This window comes from Canis lupus, chromosome 25 (assembly GCF_003254725.2).
Source record: "Canis lupus dingo isolate Sandy chromosome 25, ASM325472v2, whole genome shotgun sequence".
Lineage (NCBI taxonomy): Eukaryota > Metazoa > Chordata > Mammalia > Carnivora > Canidae > Canis > Canis lupus.
The window spans coordinates 17,070,946-17,087,955 of NC_064267.1; the positions used below are offsets into that span (position 1 = coordinate 17,070,946).

Genomic DNA, 17,010 nt, shown 5'->3' on the forward strand with positions numbered 1-17,010 from the left:
AGTCTTGTTCTAGGTGCTGAGGGTGAACAAAGACTAAACTAATCCCTGTCATAGTGCAGTTGACAGTAGCAGGGGAAGGTCTGTCCTTCCTTCCCCTCTTCACTCAGTAGCTCATTCATACCTTTCTTTTCCAGGAACTTCAGAAGTGCAGCCAGGAGGCAAGACTCAGAGAGAAGCCTGGGAGCAGCCCTTGGTTGGTGGAGTATCCCTGGTGTGGCAGAGCTGCACATGGGCATCAGTTCCCCCAGAGAGTCTGTCAGAGTCCAGCCTGGATCCCATCTCAGATGGGTGGGTAGTGCTAAAAGGCAGGAGGAAATGTTGGGAATAACCCACTTACCTTTGAATGGTGTCCTGGTCCAGCTGTCTGGGCCTTTGTTCAGAGTCTTCTTGTTGCCTTGGTCCTCACTTCCAGTCTTCCTCACACATTTGCACCTGTCTGTTGTGCTCATCTCACCAGAGATGAACCAGCCTCCATTTTTGTCTCCCCTACTAGAGGAGAGCCCTTCTGAGGCAGAGGTGAATTTGGCCCTATCTCCCTTGGCTTCACACAGGCCAGGGTGCAGGAAGGCTGAATCAAATTTGAAGGTGGGGGGGGAGGTGGGCCCCAGGGAACAAAGGAGCTCAGTGGAGATGGTGAAAAGGAGCTCCACGGCTAAATGCTGAGGGCCTTCAGGAGAGAAAAAAGGTGGGGTGCATGTGGTGTTGGTTAGGCCCCAAGGTAGACAGACAACTCGGATTTAACAGTTGTGAGGCTCCTCCTTTTACCCCATAAGCCCAATTGGACTCTGCTCATCAGCCTTAGAAGTCAAATGGGAGTTATGAACCAGTGTCAACCTGCATTTGGTTTTCAGATGCATTCTGTTTCACCAGCATTATGTAGTCACAAAAATTGACTTTGTGAACTTTTAGGTGAGGTATGCATCCCCCCCAAAGGCCCCAGTGTTCTTTACTTCTTCCAGGGGTCCAAACATAGGGTCATTTTACTTCCCTTCTTGGTCTGTGGAGGTGTTTGCATATCCTGAGCTCTGTGGCAATATCTGGAGGAGGCACCAGAAAAGCAGGAGTCCCTGATGTCTCCCTCTTTGTCAACCCCTATATAACCCAATACCAAATTTTATCAATCTTGCCCCCTCAACAGCTCCCTTACCCACCCAGTTTTTCTAGGCCCACTGCTGTAGCTCTGGAGTGAACGTTGGCAACCTTTTCCTGTAATAAGCCAGGTAGCAAATGTTTTGGCTTTACAAGCCATATGGTGTCTGTCATAACTACTCAACTCTACTGTAGTGCAAAGGCAGCTACATTTGATACATGAATGAATGAGTGTGGTTGTGTTCCAATAAAGCTTTATTCATGGACACTGAAATAGAGATTCATAAAATATTCATGAATGAATATTTTTCTGACTTTCCCCCCCTATTTAAAAATATAAACACCAGGGCACCTGGGTAGCTCAGTGGTTGAGTATTTGCCTTTGGCTCAGGGCATGATCCTGGGGTCTGGGATCAAGTCCCACATAGGGCTCCCCGCAGGGAACCTGCTTCTCCCTCTGCCCATGTCTCTGCCTCTCTGTGTGTTTCTCATGAATAAATAAATAAAAATTTAAAAAATTATATATATATATGTTTATATGTTATATGTTTATATATATATATATATATATATATATATATATATATATATATATATACACACACCATTCTTAGCTAAAGGGCCACATAAAAAAAGGTAGTGGATTAGATTTGGCCTATGGGCCATAGTTTGCTGACTCTTTGTTATTAGTTGAGGTGTGTCCCTCCAAAATTCGTATGTTGTGGTCCTAATCCCCAGTACCTTCAGTATATGGCCTTATTCAGAAATAGAGTCTTTGTACCAGCAATCAAGTTGAAATGAAGTGGTCAGGCTGGGCCCTAAGCCAGTATGATTATATGTCCTTATAAAAAGGGGAAATTTGAACACAGACACATACAGAGGAAAACTAAGTGAAGACACAGGGAGAAAATGACCACCAACAAGCCAAGGAAGGCCTAAAGCTACAGGAGCTTGTGGAGAGGCCTGGAACAGATTCTCCCTGACAAGCCTCACTAGGAACCAACTCTGTTGACATCTGGATATCAGATTTCTACCGTCCCTGACCATGAGACAATACATTCCTGTTGTTTAAGCCCCCAGTTAGTGGTACTTTGTTAGGCAGCCTCAGCAAACCCCTATCTCCCTGCTCTGAGGAAGCACCATTGTCCCTCACCTCTGTGAGGCTGGTGGCTGTTTAAACTCCACCCAAGCAGCTCCACCATCTGCTCTCCACATGTATCCAGAGTGATCTTTCTACAATCACGTCAGTCCTCAGCTTAGACCTTCTCAGTGGCTGCCCATTGCTCTGAGGTCGATAAAGTCCCACATCCTTACCTTTCCAGATGTCTGGCCCTGCCTTTCCTCCAGACCTTTCCTTTCAGCTCCCTCCTTGTGCCTTCCTGTTACAGGCACTTCCCATGGCTGTGGGGTGACTACTGCCATCATGGGCTCCTTCCTTCATAAAAAATTAAAATGATACTTATGACTTTATATAAAGATAAATATAATTGATAGTTGATATTACATTCACATTTTTCTTCTGATTTTAAAAGATGTTAAAATTAAAATGCTTTTGTGGACCTGATAGGAAGATTGTGCTGACAGTTCCCTCTGGCTGGTGGTAAGGCTGAAAGGGGACATGAGAGGGACTTAGGTCACCAATATCCCCTTCAGCCCCTCCAAATAAACTTTGTGTCCCAAAATCACTCCTATCAGCATCACCACGAAGAGGTTCATTTGGTTAAAAAAATGGTCTTTCCAGCAAGAGTAGACTGGCTATAGTTTTCACAGGATACTCGTTCGCACAGCACTAGTCACTCCACCCCACCCTACCCCTCCTCTCCCATCCTTTATAGAAATCCTCAAGTTCCCAGGCCTGGGATGCTGCTCCCACCCCATCCCTACAGTTTGCCAGCTTACCTTCCCCTTCCCCTTAAGCTCTTAGATGTCATTCATTCCTTCAGGAAGGGCAGGCCTGACTGCCTCCTGTGCCCAGCAGGTTAGAGGAATTAGGTTATATGGTTATATTTAATATTGTTTCTAATCATGCATTTGTGTTTATGATGATTAATTTATTAATTTACCACTCTTCTCAGAGTGATAAGTTCTATGATGACAGGGTCCTGCCTGAGTTTGCTTACCATAATGATCTCAATGCCCGGCACTGTGCCTGGAATTCAACATACATGTGATAAGTGAATGAATGACAAAGTATTTCTAATTCTTGATATTCAACCTAAAGAGATTCAGTTCTTTGAGTCTTAAGGGCTTTACATCTCCTGAGTTCCTTTTAAAATACAAATACTCAGTGGCGCCTGGGTGGCTCAGTGGTTGAGAGTCTGCCTTTGGCTCAGGTTGTGATCCCAGGGTCCTGGGATGGGGTCCTGGGATTAAGTCCTGCATTGGGTTCCCTGCAGGGAGCCTGCTTCTCCCTCTGCCTATGTCTCTGCCTCTCTCTGTATGTGTCTCTCATGAATAAATAAATAAAATCTTTTTAAAAAATTAAAATAAAATGGGGATCCCTGGGTGGCGCAGCGGTTTCGCGCCTGCCTTTGGCCCAGGGCGCGATCCTGGAGACCCGGGATCGAATCCCACGTCGAGCTCCCGGTGCATGGAGCCTGCTTCTCCCTCTGCCTGTGTCTCTGCCTCTCTCTCTCTCACTGTGTGCCTATCATAAATAAATAAATAAATAAATAAATAAATAAATAAATAAATAAATAAATAAATAAAATACTCAGAGGAAATGCAGCATCAGAATGGACTCAGACATGAGTTCCTAAGGCACCCACACCTGTGACCAGCACTGTCCTGGGGACATGGTAATACAGCACTGGTTACCTTCCATGAGGACTTCAAAGAACCTCCTCTTTTCCTTTTGGCCTCCTTTTAGGCTTTACTAATAAAAAGGACTTGTGCTCAGGCATCTGTGTGATCCTACAGTATTTCTAGCACACTTAGTAATTAAAACTTAATCTGGAGAGGAAAACTGAGAAATCTGCCAAGAACAATTCTACGGTAATAGGGTGGGCAACCACAATCCAGCAGCCCTGTCGGTCGCAGGAGCATCAATGCTCCTTGATTATTTTCCTGCTGGGAGCTCAGCCCTCCCCTCTGTCTACCTGCCTTGTTTCCTGGGTGGGTTTTCCTCTGTTCTTCTGCTCCAGTTGTACTTCTTGGCTTCTCCCTCTGTTTTCCTGCCACTTCTTCTCCATCCTAGCCAGTTTTTATCTAAAATTTCTCTAGATTTCTGTAGCTAACTATGTTCAGTATTTGAGTATTTGCATGTCTGCTACAGAGATCTTCAACTCATTTTCATTTTGGAAACTATATAGTATATATCTACTAAATAAAGGCATACTGGGGGCTATTGCGGAAGCTTAAAAACCAGCAAGAGCCTGGTCAAAACAAAATCTATCATTCTGATCTCAATGGAAAATTAAACTGTTAGTTCAGCTCTGAGTTGTGATTTTTTAGTGTAGCTCCAACTGTTCAGAAAATATTTTCTTTTTCTCCTGACTTTTTAGATTTCTAGTTCTGGGATCTGTGAAATTCATGCATCCATTGTCAAGGGACAGTCGTCTCTAATATCTGAATCTTGCTTTATGCTTTTACAGTGATTATTTGAATACCAGAGCTTCATGTCTTGGGATTTTTAGTAGTATATAATGTTCTGTCTTACTAGTATCATCATGGTATTTGTTTGGTATAGATGGGCTTGAACGTATTGATCTGGGAGAATTTTTTTTAACACTTCTCTCTCTTTTTAGGTCCAAATATAATTTATATTCACTATTGTACTCTTCCCTCCCTCATAATTCCACCCTGGAAAAGAAACATTAAAATGCAGACTTAGTCCTTCATAAGTAAACCAAATGCTGTTTAGCACGAATGTAACTGATTATTATCAGCAATAATAAAAAAATAATACCCTGGTTGTCACCAGCCATTTACAGGTAAACGTGTCTCTTTATCCATTCTTATTTATTATCAGTTCCCTTAAGTTCCAAGGTCTGCTTCTGAGGAAAGGCATGAAATATAGCTAATTGAAATTAATTATGTGACAGGAATAATATTTTCTGTTAACAGTAAATATTCAAGTAGTTTGGCCACCCAAACTGGCCAGTAAATATTCAAATAGTTTGGCCACCCGTGATAGTAAAGGAATGGCTTCTAATTTCAGAGTTAAGATAATTATATCTACCATGAGGGAAAAAAGAAGAGAAAGGGTACACTTTACTATGGTTATTTTGCTTCTGCCATCTTTATAGGGATTTCCATTTGTTCATTTATTACATAAAAAAAAAGAAAAAAATTGTTGAGCAGGTACTATGTATTAGACAAGGGGCTAAATACTGTGGCAACTACTGTATGCACCTATATCCTGAACATTTACTCACCTCAAGGAGCTAGAAGTCTAATGAGATTTAGGACAAGTCTGCATATAACCAACATACCAGACCATTTCTCACTAGGAGAGAAGTCCCACCCACTGCTGCTGGGAATTCCAAAGAAAGGATAGTGGTTATTTCTGACTTAGATGGTCAAGGACAGCTTCTTAGAGACAGTGAATTAGGAAGTGTCTAATGGGGATTCCTGGATGGCTCAGTGGTTGAGTGTCTGCCTTTGGCTCTGGGCATGATCCTGGAGTCCTGGGATAGAGTCCCACTTTGGGCTCCCTGCAGGAAGCCTCCTTCTTTCTCTCCCTCTGCCTATGTATCTGACTCTCTGTGTGTCTCTCATGAATAAATAAAATCTTTAAAAAAAAAAGGGGGGGGATCCCTGGGTGGCGCAGCGGTTTGGCGCCTGCCTTTGGCCCAGGGTGCGATCCTGGAGACCCGGGATCGAGTCCCACGTCGGGCTCCCTGCGTGGAGCCTGCTTCTCCCTCTGCCTGTGTCTCTGCCTCTCTCTCTCTCTCTCTCTCTCTCTCTCAGTGTGACTATCATAAATAAATAAATAAATAAATAAATAAATAAATAAATAAATAAATCATCTTTAAAAAAAAAAAAAAAAGGAAGTGTCTAATGAAGAAGAAACCCCACGAAGGAGGGTATAGCAGTCTCCTAATGCTGCCACAACAAATTCCACAAACAATGGCTTAACGCAACAAAAATGTCTTCTCGTACAGTTCTGAAGGCCAGAAGTCCAACATGGATCTCCATGCCTAACTCCAAGACGTCGTCAGGGTTGACTTCTTTTCTGGAGACTCTAGGCAGGAGAGCCCTTTTCTTTTTCTTTTTCTTTTTTTCAAAGATTTATTTTTATTTATTTATGATAGACATAGAGAGAGAGAGAGAGAGGCAGAGACACAGGCAGAGGGAGAAGCAGGCTCCATGCTGGGAGCCCGACACGGGACTCGATCCCGGGACTCCAGGATCAGGCCCTGGGTCAAAGGCAGATGCGAAACCGCTGAGCCATCCAGGGATCCCCTCCGCCTTTTTTTTTTTTTTTTTTTCAAAGATTTTAGGAGAGCATATTTCCTGTCCATTTGGGTTGTTAATAGAGTTCAGGTCTTTGTGGTTATAGGACTGAGGTTCCTGGGTTTTTCGGCTAGCTGTGAATCCAGGGCTTTGCGAAGCTTCTAGAGGCCACTACATTCCTTGGATTGTGGCCCTTTATTTGTCTCCAAAGTCAGCTGCAGGACCAATTCTTCCCATGATGCACCATCCAACCTTCCCATCTGCTCTCTTCCTCTTTTTTTCTTAAGATTTTATTTATTCATGAGAGACACAGATAAAAGGCAGAGACATAGGCAGAGGGAGAAGCAGGCTCCCTACAGGGAGCCCAATGTGGGACTGGATCTTAGAATTCCAGGATCATGCCCTGAGCTAAAGGCAGATGCTCAACCACTGAGCCACCGAGGCGTTCCTGCTCTCTTCCTCTTAAGGACCCTTTTAATTAAATTGGGCCTTATCTGTATAATACAAAATAATCTCCCCCATCTCAATGTCTGTAACTGTAATCACATCTGAGATGTCCCTTCTGCCATGTGGAATATCATATTCACAGGCTCCAGGCACTGAGGCGTGGACATTTTGGGGGCAGGGGATAGAGGGGAGATGGCATTCCACTACCTACCGTATAGGGGTAGGATTTCAACCAGGAGAGAAAGTGGGGAGTAGACAGCCAAACCTGGCAAGGCATGAAAAGGACGTGGAGACAGATTCCAAGCAGGAAACAGCCATTTCATTTGCATGGAGGTCTAGGGTACTTGCACCTGCACACATGCACACACACAAAGAGTGTGAAAGGAGCCTCGAAACACATTTTTTCACTTTATCACAGAGAATGTCAACTATCAAAGAGTCTAGGCTTTGTTCGGTAGGCAGTGGGCCACACAGTAGGCTGTACATTAGGAAAACTAATGTGGCTTCGGGTTGTGAAGAATGGATAGGAAAAAAGATGAAACTGAAAGGAGAGGAGCGCTTTAGGCCACCATATTGGTCTATAAAAGGAAAGGGAATGGTGATGCTGGGATTTCCTATTCCATTCTTCACCTGTGCTGCAGGTGGTCTTTGGACCTACAACGTGGTAAAGTAACAAATATGTGTTTCTGCAAGTCATTAATCGTGCTGTAATTTATTACACCAGCAGAATTCTTCAATTTAAAATAAATTCTACCCTTGAACCCTCATTGTCCTCCAGCTACTTTCATTGCCCAGCTTCTTTGCTACCTTACTCATCACAAATCTCTTCCACCTGACATCTTCTCTCCTCAGCCTCCCAAGAGAGAGCTCTCCACTACGGTTCTCCACTACGGCTGTCAGATCTTTAAATCCAATGGACATTTTTCAGTTCTCATTTCACCTGACTTTTCAGGAGCATGTCTTTTTGTTGATCCCTCCTTCCCTGAAACACTCTTCCTTTGTTTCTCTGAAACACATTTACTTGCAGCTTTCTGGCAGCTTGTCTGTTTCCTGTGCAGGCTCACCATGAAATATTGCATTTCCTCAACATTTGAGTCCCATCCACCTTTCCCTCTACACTGTCCCATGGGCAATTTCCTCTACACCTTCAGCTTCAGTGGCCACTTGCAGTATACCCAGGCAACTCACAAGTTTGGATATCCGGATCAGATTTCTCAGAGCTACAAATGGGTGTCTACAACTGCCTTCAGAACACCTCCATTCACTCCACTCTACCCCAAAAGATAGCTCCAAACCCAAATCTGGAATCTCAGTGCAATGGATGGCACAATAGCCCACCAGTTTGAGAAATCAGAAATCTACGAGCTACTACCATCTCCCTTGGGCCATACAGCTGATCCCATTGTTATTTCTCCATTTCTCCTACTCGTTCCATGTCCATCCCTACCATCTTAGCCCAAGCTTTATCACTTCATTCCTTGACTAGTCTTTGCCTCCTTCCTCTCAGCTCCCACTCATCCTTCATTCAGCAACCAGAGTGATCTTTTGGAAACACATCAGATCATGCCATTCCATCATGTCATTATGACCCTTTCTTTTTTTTTTTTTTTTTTTTTTACTTTTATTTATTTATGATAGTCACGCAGAGAGAGAGAGAGAGAGAGGCAGAGACATAGGCAGAGGGAGAAGCAGGCTCCATGCACCGGGAGCCCGATGTGGGATTCGATCCAGGGTCTCCAGGATCGCTGGGCCAAAGGCAGGCGCCAAACTGCTGCGCCACCCAGGGATCCCCATTATGACCCTTTCATGACTTCCCATTGTTCTGAGTCTAAAGACTAAAATCCTTAAAGTGACACACCAGGCCCTATGTAGCCTGACCTCTGCCTACCTCTCTATCCTCATCTTTTATCTTCCATCCCCTACTTCTGCATGCCAATAACAATAGTCTCTTTTAGCATTTGAAGTGGTGTATTTTATGCCTTTGCATGTGTACTTCTCTCTCTTAGAATGCTTTTCCCTGTCCATCTTGTTAATTTTCTTTGCATCTTTTACATCTCAGCTAAAGTGCTTCCTGATTTATTAGACAAGGTCAAATACCCTTTTTTTAAAAATAAAATCTCAGTTGTCTTTCCTTTATAATACTAATCACAATTCCAAAGTTCCGTTTGTTTGTAGCATTACCTTATTATTATTTACCTCTCCCACTAGACTTTAAAGTTCCACAATAATGCCCATTTTCAGGATTTTGTCCCTGGTGCCTAGCACATCAGGGCACCCAATGGGTTGAATTAGGTACTTCTGGAGAGGGTGACAAGACTAGCATATTGTAAATGCTTGCTAAATATTTGGGTGAATATATGTGTTCCATTTTAGACCACTTTGAAAGGTTGTCAAGACATATGTGAAAATGTCTAACATTGGTTGGAAGTGTAAGAATGAATATGTGGGACTTTCAATTGAAAATTGTAACTTTCTTATCCATGAATACACCCAAAATTCCTATTTATGCAAAATCCCAGGGGGAAGAGGTAGGCAAACTCAAGATCTTGTTTTCCTTTGAGATCACCTTTCAGTGTAGACATAAACCTTGCTCCGTTCTTTTGTTGTGTGACCCCTGGGCACTGTGATACTTTCCACCAGAGTCCTTTACCTGAGCTCAGTTTAACTTTCTCTCACCTCCTGTGATATCTCCCCAATATTCTTTCAGCTCCTTTCTCCCCCCTAACTATTAATTTGACAGTACATACGCACAGAGCGATGCCATCTGGTCTTCTCAACTTCTCTGTTTACTTCATGGCCCTATTTCTCTAACATTCTTCCCACTCTCTCCATTCTGTCCATTCTCTGCATGCCTGAAATACCAGGCTTTCCCATGACTTTGCTGCTGCCCTTCTCCCCTTCCAAGTATCTTTACCTCAAACATTAGTTCCTTCTCTCACCTCTTTCTAAAGGGTATTAGCTCTGGGACATTTTTCAAGTTTTGACCCCAAACCAAAAAACTCTTTTTGTTCTGGAGTTGCCAGCTACCAAATACAATATGCATGACTGCTTCCTGACTTTTACAGATTTTCTTTTGCTCTCTGAAATTTGGCAGCCTGTCACTGGCCTCCTTCCACTTCTGCATATGAAATCACCTTATCATCATCACATCGTGGTTTTTATTATCAAGACCCATTTATCAAGCATCTGAAGATAACACACTCAATTGTTGTTGTTGTCTTCAGTTCTGCTTAACAAAACAAAATCCATAGTTTTAAAGTGCTGTTCAATAACAACCAAAACATTTAGTAGTTAATTTTAAAGTTAAAAATAGACCATGAGCCTCTCTCTGTGTGTCTCTATGAATAAACAAAATCTTTAAAAAAAAATAGACCATGAAAACATTTCTATTACAATTACTCAATTAAATATTTGTCAATTTAGATGAACTCAGATGTTTCCCTTTGAAAATGTTAATTTTGCCATTGAGATTGATTTCATGGAGAGGACAGTTTGAGCCTTATACTTTTAGTTTTTCCTAAAGCAATTATTACCAATGTTTCCTGCAAAAGATTAAATTAAAATTTTGAATGGAAGGTTTTAGAACATATAGGAGCATATAGACCTTTTCAGTGGGATTTTTATTTCAGTTATAGACATAACAACATGCTGCTCATGTCTGCAGATAATATAGAAATTGCAGCCAGCATTAAACGTAATGAGAAATAAGTAAATAGCTGGTGTTACTGTCATAGCTCACTCAGCATAAAAAGTAAGCTAATGGAAGATGTGGTAAGAAAAGAAAATTTGTTTTAGCAATTCGTCTCTTAATAACGTAAAGTGTCAACATAAGAATTCTCTAAATGCAGAATGTGATTTTTATCTTGACAGTGTTTCTTTGAGGTCTTCTGGGAACAAATCTTAAACTCTTGAGCAATTCTGACTTATGCAATCACATACTTTATTACTCATCTGAGAAGCAGAGCGGCTATGTGGAGAATGAAGCCGTACTCTGTAGTGTTGGAGTGCTGGAAAGGCAGGTCTGCAGAGACTGACCAGGTGGCCCAGGAAGGCTTCCTGGGACCCTGGGCCTTCCCCTAAACATACCCCAGAGAGTTTTACCAAGTTTTTCAGGAAGTCTTGTTTTCCAAAATGGTGAAAGCAAGTAGAAATAAACCAGAATCAAGAAAATTTTACTTTCTCATGATTTTACTATTAGAAAACACGTGTAAGAGTAAAAATTTAATACTGGGGATTTTCTCCTCTGGTATCAGGACTGTTTTCATTATTGTGAAATATAAGAGTTTATACACTTAAAAATGGTTAAGATGTTAAATTTTAAGTTAGGCATATTTTGCCAAAATTGAAAAAAATTGAAAAAGAAACCTAATGGCAGAACCTATTAGGTTCCTATAAAAGGCTTTTTAAAAATTACAAAATATAAAACATTTCTGGTCATTCATCTGCTATCTAGTAATCTGTTACTCTCTTAAAAACAATAAACTACTTGTTTGTAAGTCTGACTTTCTACAATATAAACCTTTTGGGAAATGTCCAGAAACTGAAGAAGCAAAAGGCCTTTTAACAGTTGAAATAGTCATCACAAAGTCCTAGTTCTTTCTTGCAGAGGAAAGTCTTTTAGGAATAAGTTCTATTAGCTCTTACTTTACATACAATTTTGATAAGATAAGTAATCTCTCTTATCCAACAGCAGATTAAAAGCAAAAAATTAGTAAGGTATGGTATTTTACAAGAGACTGGAATCTCGATAGGAGAGAAACAAAAAGAGTTGATTTACCTAACAGAGGCAAAGCAACTAACTGCAAAGAGGTCTCTCAAAAAAGCCCCCAAACAAACAAGAAGGGGAGGGGAAATGGGATTTGTTTAATGGGTAAGAGTGTCAGTTTGATGATAAAGTTCTGGAGATGGGTGGTGATGATGGTTGTACAACATTGCAAATGCACTGAACTGTACCCTTAAAATTAGTTAAGGTGATAAATTTTATATTATGTATAGTTTATCACAGTTACCAAAAAATGTTTAAAAAACAAGTTCATCATTGAAACAGAGTCCCGACTAATAGAGATGATATTGTTAACTTTGATTTTTTTTCTTTCCTTTTTTTTTTTTTCCTTTTTCTGGAAGTTGCTACAGGTTTGCAGAACCGAAAACTCCAAACAATGAACCAGATCTCTTTGGCTGACCCAGAGTCATTGGTTTAAAAAAAAAGGTTGTATTACATTTTGATATTGGAGATACTAAAATGCATTCAATAAATTCAAATTAGCAGTTAAGAAGTTCTTTATATGTAGTCTTAGGGGAAGAATATGGTTCCTTTATCTTGTGGAGTTTTTTTTTTAAAGATTTTATTTATTTATTCATGAGAGACACACACAGAGAGAGAGAGGCAGAGACACAGGCAGAGGGAGAAGCAGGATCCATACGGAGCCTGATGTGGGACTCGATCCTGGGACTCCAGAATCACACCCTGAGCTGAGCCACCCAGGCATCCCATCTTGTGGAATTTATAATCTAATCAAGGAAACAAAATACATGAGTATAAAACAAATTAAATCAGTGTAGCTCATCTTCTAGTTTTCTAGGGCTTTTAAGACTAGAGCCTGCTTTCTAGGCACTAAGGCATAAAGAAGCTGAGCCATAATCAGGTTTCTTGCATTGGAATCTTGGGGAGAGGGTGAGGGCAAGGTAGATAGTCTTAAGGCATATTCCTCGGGGGCCTCAGTGAGAACCCCTAAAACATCCAGACCTCACAACTGCAGGGGACTGGCGGGGAGTGGATCTGCAGGCTCTCTTGGCTCTGGCTGGTGCTGGAGACACATCTTTGAGTTCCCCTCTTCCTCACTGCACAAAGCCCAATCCCCCCACCCTTCTCAGACAAAGCATAAGGGAGTCATTTGATTTCAGTTTCCTTATTTATAAGTACATTGTAATCATGATTCTTGAGGTCTGTGTTTTCAAGCTTTGGAGTCAGATCTATCAAAGTTTGAATCCCAGCTCTTAGATCTTGGAATTACTGGGGCTCTCTGTTTTAGGGTGAGTAACGCATAGAATTGTTGAATCACTGTATTGTACATCTGAAACAAATGTAACACTGTAACTACACTGGAATTAAAATGAAAAACTTAATAAAAAAGAAAAATCAAGTATGTATTAAAAATAATAAAACAAAAAGCCACCCAGAATCACTACATCCAGAAGTACTTTTAATATTTGGCTGTGTACTTTTCTGGACTTAAAAAGAAAAAAAATATAAAATATATATATTTTTTTTGAAAGAGAGAAAGAGAAAGAGCAGGAGGAGAGGCTGAGAGATAAGCAGATTCCCTGCTGAGTGCAGAACCAGAAGTGGGGCTGGATCCCAGGACCCTGAGACCATGACATGAGCTGAAGTCCACCACTTAACCAACTGACCCACCCAGGCACCCCTATATATGCATCTTTTAAAAAATCCTATATGATATGTCATATATTTTTGTATATATATATTTTAAATATAAATATATACATACTTATTTTACAAAATTGTGTAATACTTGTTTTTTTTTTTTTTTTTTTTGTTTTTTTTTTTAAACACATTTACAAGACTGTCAGCTCCAGCAGGGGATAAATCATGTGGTTTTGCTCTCGATGGTATCCCCAGTGCCTGGTTTAGCCCATGACTCATAGCAGTATTCAAAAAATAAAAAAAAACAAAAAACCCAAAGCAATGAATGAGTCTATATCAATAAACACATATATCCAGAATAACAATAAACACGACCATTAATCATAATATTCTCTTGCATAGGTGTGTCAATTTGTCCAAGCAAGCTTTGGACAAGTTTCCAATCTGTTTCATACATAAATATTTGAAAACTTTATTTTTTTTTAAGATTTTATTTATTTAGTCATGAGAGACAGAGAGAGAGAGATTGAGAGAGAGAGAGAGAGAGAGGCAGAGACACAGGCAGAAGGAGAAGCAGACTCCATACAGGGAGCCTGACATGGGACTCAATCCCCGGTCTCCAGGATTAGGCCTGGGCTGAAGGCAGCGCTAAACCGCTGAGCCACCTGGGCTGCCCAATATTTGAAAACTTTAAAAAGATTTTTTTTTAAGGCGCAAAGAATAACACATGATTGAACCTAATCACACAGAATCAACAAATTTTAAGACTTTGACAGTTTTGCATTGCTTTTTTAAATAAAAGAAATAACATACTGGAGGTAAAGTTGAAGTCCTCATTTTACTCTTCTCAATTTCCCTCCTTCCTTCTACATAGTCAACAGCCATAATGAATTTGGTGCAACTTCTTGCATTCTCCATGTCTACACCTATAAAAGTATTGATTAGTATAGGTTCTGAGGCATCCTGTTTATGAATATAGTATCATAGTGTGTATACATATAGTTCTGCAACTTGCTTTTTTTTGCATTCTACAATTTGAATTCTATCATTTATCCTTTGAAAAGTATGGCGCTCTTTCATTCACTTAACAATTTTGTCATTTGAATATTCACCTTTTATTTTTCTACTATTCCCTATTGCTGGGTATTTTAGGTTCTTCTTGATTTTTCACTATTGCAAGCAATAGTATAATGGTCATTATAATTACAAAATTAGGGACTTATACGAAATTTTAAGTCCACTAAATTCCTTTTATTTGCAATATTTCTCTGACAAAAAAAATGTTTTATTTAATTATGTTTACATCTTTGAAGACAGCAAGAGCAGGACCTTTAAACACACAGGAAGAAGAATGGCAGCCAGCCCAGCCAGCCAGGGGCTGGGAAGGAGAAAGAAAGGTCAGTGCATGAGTGAATAGGTACACAGGTGAATGCAAAAGAGACTCGATTACAGAATATCCACTGGGGTTTTATGCCATTCAAGATGCCTGGGTAGAGCACAGGATAAGATTGAAAAATGAAATTTTCAATTTCTGGTAATTAAGCCGCAATAATCGGCTTAATTACCAGAGCCCAAAGAGGAGAGAAAACAGTTGGGGGATCTAGGAAGATTTCCTTGCAGAGCTAAGACAGAGGCAGGGCTGAAAGCCTGGGTGGGAATTAGAGAGTAAAGTGTATAGGATGGCCCACCAAGGATTGCTAACTAAGGTTGTTAAAACGGCCAGAGCTAATGACCTTCATGACGGTTTCTTTTCAGATTAAAGTTTAAAAAACAAAACAAAACAAAAAAAGTTTAAAAAACTTCACAAGAGTGTATTAGGAAAGGAAATTGGACTGCCTTTTAAAACAATATTAGCCCTCACCATCACCTGCCGCAGACTGCAGGTGGTAGGAAGTATGATGCCAGGAGAGTCCAGTAGTGGGTTAGGGGTTTGTTCGCAAGCTATTATTTGTACTCACATCTCCGCACCATCCCTGCACATGCCCTTGCACCACATGCACAGCCCACAGATGGACATGCACGACTCAGAGTTTCACTCGTTGGTCTACGTTACTATCTCGTTCTGCACATCAGGAAACATTTCTCATAAAATATCCATTGCTCTGGGGTTTGATTAAATGAAAACGGACTAAATCGGGATATATATATCTGAACGTCCTTTATTACTTGCTCGCACGGGTGAAGTTGTCCTCTTCTGCCCTTACTTGTAACAGCTGACACAGACTTGGGCACTTCGGTGGCTCCTCTAGGCCTGTTAACTCACTCTCTCAGCCGAGGCTGGTGTGAGATGCCTCGAGGACGGGGTTACCAAGTTTCCGAGTAGTGCGGCTGGAGGGGCGACCCTGGAGCGGGGCGGCCGGGGCAGGTGGCGGCGGCGGGCGGGCGGGCGGCGGGGACCCGGAGGCAGGAAGCGGCGCGGGGCAGGGCGGGCGGGCGGGGCGGCCGCCGAGCAGCAGGGCCGCGGGCGCCCCGCCCGGGCTGGTATGCGGCCGCCGGTGACGCGGGAGGCGGGGTCACGTGACGCCCGTGGAATGCCAACAATGTAGCGAATGTCCCACTTGGGTCTGCGCGCTGGAACCTCGGCGTGAGCGCCCCGGGAAGATGGAGCCGCCGCCGCCCGCGCCGCCGCCGCCCGGGGCTCCCCCGTGCCCGCGGGGCCAGCAGCCGCTCCAGCCACTGGCGCCCGGTCCCCCGGCGCGCGAGGCCCCGGAGCCGCGGACCGGGACGCCCCGGAGGGTGTAGACCGCGCCCCAGGAGGTGAGGGGGCAGGGGCGGGGGGCGTGGGGCCCGGGGCCAGGGCGGGGCGGCTGGAAGTTTCCGCGGGCCGGCGGGGCCCCGGGGCTCGGGGCGCCCACCCTCGGGCCGAGGCTGCGGGAGGGGCGCCGGGCTCGGCAGGGCGGCCGAGGAAGTTCGTCCCGAGCGGAGCCCTCGCCCTCGCCCTGCCCCCACGGCCCCCGCCCGGCCCGGGCCCGGAGCCGCCTCCGCTGGCGGCGCGTCGTCGCGGGCCGTCCGGAGTCGGCCGAGCGGGGGCCGTGGGGAGGCAGCGCCCGGCCGCCGGCGCTGCGCCGCTTTGTTGTGCGCCGGGCTCCCGGCGGGGCTGGGGCGGCCCGAGAGGCCGTCCGCGCCGGGGGCACCGCTGCGACGGCCCGGGCTGCTCCCCGCGACCGGGGCCGGGCGCCTGCCTGCTGGCGGCCCCGGAGCACCGGGGTCCGCGCCCGCTGCGCCGCCGTCCCCGGAGGCCGCGCCGTCGGCCCGCCCGCGGGCTGTGCTGTGCGGTCGTCCCCTCGCACCCCGTGCGGTGGTCCCCCCGGGCCGGGCCGGCCGGCCGCGCCGCGTCCGCCGTCCGCCGCGCCCCCCGCCCCGACGGCGCCGCCCGCAGAGCCGCAGCGTTGCCCACCCGCGTCGACCCCTGCAGGTTCGCGTCCCGGGTCCTCGCGGGTCGCGGCCGGGAGAGCGGCGGCCGTTGCGTAACACGCTCCCCGTGCGCCCCAGTTCACCGACTTTGCGGAGCTCCTCTTTTCTGATGCAACCTCACGTGCGCTCGGGTCCCCGCCGGACCCCGGACTGCCCGTCACTGCTCCGCATCCTGCCCTCGGAACTCGAGGACGGGCGTCTCTCGGGGTGAAGTCCCGCTGGCGGGGTTGGGCGGCGGCGCCAGCCCGGAGCGAGCCTGCCGTCCGCTGGACGCGAGC

At 44.2% G+C, this 17,010-nt stretch overlaps 1 protein-coding gene and 1 long non-coding RNA gene across 2 annotated transcripts in view; one reads left to right on the forward strand and one right to left on the reverse strand.

The window, feature by feature from the left end:
* Positions 1-12,218: 12,218 nt before the first annotated feature.
* Positions 12,219-15,687, reverse strand: LOC112670106 (uncharacterized). The gene is made up of 3 exons (XR_003142763.3): positions 15,277-15,687; positions 14,132-14,244; positions 12,219-13,007 (listed from the first exon to the last, which is right to left on the reverse strand). It is a non-coding gene; the product is annotated as an uncharacterized LOC112670106 (long non-coding RNA).
* Positions 15,688-15,885: 198 nt separating this feature from the next.
* Positions 15,886-17,010, forward strand: part of LATS2 (large tumor suppressor kinase 2) — a 71,471-nt gene continuing 70,346 nt past the window's right edge. The window contains exon 1 of the mRNA XM_025462737.3: positions 15,886-16,075. The gene's annotated coding sequence lies outside the window, so the exon portion shown is untranslated. The remainder of the gene's footprint in view (positions 16,076-17,010) is intronic.